Source organism: Nicotiana tomentosiformis, chromosome 11 (genome assembly GCF_000390325.3).
Source record: "Nicotiana tomentosiformis chromosome 11, ASM39032v3, whole genome shotgun sequence".
Taxonomy (NCBI): domain Eukaryota; kingdom Viridiplantae; phylum Streptophyta; class Magnoliopsida; order Solanales; family Solanaceae; genus Nicotiana; species Nicotiana tomentosiformis.
The window spans coordinates 13,643,806-13,645,927 of NC_090822.1; the positions used below are offsets into that span (position 1 = coordinate 13,643,806).

General features: G+C 35.2%; 1 long non-coding RNA gene across 2 annotated transcripts; it reads left to right on the top strand.

The window, feature by feature from the left end:
- The first annotated feature begins 495 nt into the window (after window positions 1-495).
- LOC138900743 (uncharacterized) lies at window positions 496-1,598 on the top strand. 2 transcript variants are annotated; one of them, XR_011411985.1, is made up of 4 exons: window positions 585-599; window positions 672-770; window positions 856-1,130; window positions 1,231-1,598. It is a non-coding gene; the product is annotated as an uncharacterized lncRNA (long non-coding RNA). The 2 variants fall into 2 exon arrangements; XR_011411984.1 differs by having other exon boundaries at window positions 496-770.
- The last annotated feature ends 524 nt before the right edge of the window (window positions 1,599-2,122 follow it).

Here is a 2,122-nt window from a genome sequence, read left to right on the forward strand (position 1 = left end):
AAGTAGTAGTATATAACTACTATCTGCATTGATTGCCCTAACTAGGGTTTTTACGAAGATGCGTTTTGATAAACTAAGAAGTGTTAGTGTGGCTGTTAAGATCCGAAAGATCCGGAAGACGAAGCGAGAAACTCCAAAGCATCCGGTGGGCTTTTATTTCCTTTTTCTTTTTCTGGTTGGGTCTTGTTTTATCAATTTATTGTGCACATCAATTTTTGATTAGTAAGAAATTATAATGGAGAGTCTTGTGTTCGCTTACATACTTTGTCTGCAATGCTGAATTTTGCTAGTTGATTTTAATTATTTTCTGATATATAAATTCATTAGTTGTTTCACTCTTTATGCTGATTTAATAATGAATTGTTGGTTTACAGAAGACATCATGGTTCAAGGATGTTTGGTCGGATATTATCAATCAGCAGCTGGCCGGGACCTCACGAGTCCGGAATATGGTTGATACGAGTATGACTAATCATGATCCAGGCTCACGACTCCGGAACTTGGTTGATATCATAAGGAATTATCATGTTGGAGCAGTTAGGCTTCATGTTGCTCGATTTGTTAAGTTTCTGAGCAATAATGATTCTTGGCAGCTCCAGGTAGAGAATTAATGATGTGTTATTAGCTTTTTAACGAATACTTGCTTTATCCTTATGGTTTTGCATTCATAGGTTGAAGCTGCTTGGGTTCTCACCAGTGATTTTGGTGGCTCGACTCCTGCGATTGACCATTTGCTGGAGCCAATATTTCAAAAACTGTATTCCAATCATGTGTGTTTTAGACCCCTACGACATGTTGTATTTTTTTTTTCCAACTATAGGTTGATATGTGATTTTCTGAATGGTTGGTTTATAGGAAAATCTTGAATTAGTGGTCGCTGGTATTTTGTCTGATCATAGAATTCTGCAGGGCATACCAACCAAACAATTCCGAACACTGCTCTCTATCATTATTACTAAGTCTGCTCCGAGTGCTCTTTTGCTAATTTTTTTATTCAATTTGCATATCACTTACTTTGCTAATTTATTTTCACATATAAGAAACTTGGTCTTTGCAAAGCTATGAAGTTTAGTGTTATTCTTCGATTTGCTCAGTTTATAAAAATGCCAGATTTCCCGCAGCAGCTCAAGGTAGACAGTGATGTGTTATTGATTACCTTTCTGCACCTTCTTTAGCGTCTTACGGTTCTAACTTCACACTTGCTTTATCCTTATGGTTTTACATTCATAGGACGATTCTACTTGGATTCTCGTACTCATTTTCTCTTTCCACCTCGCCTATATATTTGATATGGTTGAATATGGGATGGTGGAAGTTCTTGTAAAGCTTCTGGACTTTCCAGATAAAAGTCTTTGTGAGAAGGTGTGTTTTATAATTGGAAGAGCCCCCCATGTCCCCCGTCCCCACGTGTTGTATAACGATTAGCCGGCTTAATTTATTTTCTTTCCAACTATAGGATGTGCTGGTAGTGGGAGAAATTGTTGCCGTTGATTGTTATTGTATTCTTAACCATGGCGCTTTGACTCCTTTGATGGAAAAGTTAAAGGAGGCTAACAATAATTTTCCGATGCAGAGAAAAGCCACGAGGACTTTGTCACTCGTTTTAAAAAGCAAGTCTGATCTTCCATCTGAGCAAGTTGGTTAATGACTGTTGAAAAGTTCTTATGCCTGCAATTATTTAAATCAAAATATTGCTTTTCCTTAAGCATTCAAAATACCACCACTGTGGGGTGTACCATCTGCCATCACCTTAAAAAAATAATTTACTCAATTTATGTGACACCTTTTCTATTTTTGAAACATTATAAAATGTTGGGCGTCATTCAATTTCTATGCAATTTTCACAACTTTTAAACAATTCAAATCTTAAACTTTGATATAATGTTTCCTTTATCAAACTCAGTCGTTACTTAACTTCTTCTTTTACTATAACTAATAGTAATAGATAAGTCAAATTTAACATCTTAAATTCAGGACCTATCAAACATCGTCAAATAAATTGGATTTGAAATTTTTATAAGAAATAATTTATTTATTTTTTAAATGAGCAGACAACACTAGCTATATCATATCTTTCCTCAATATTCCTCCTATATTGTTGGAGTTCTTGAATCTAAATATC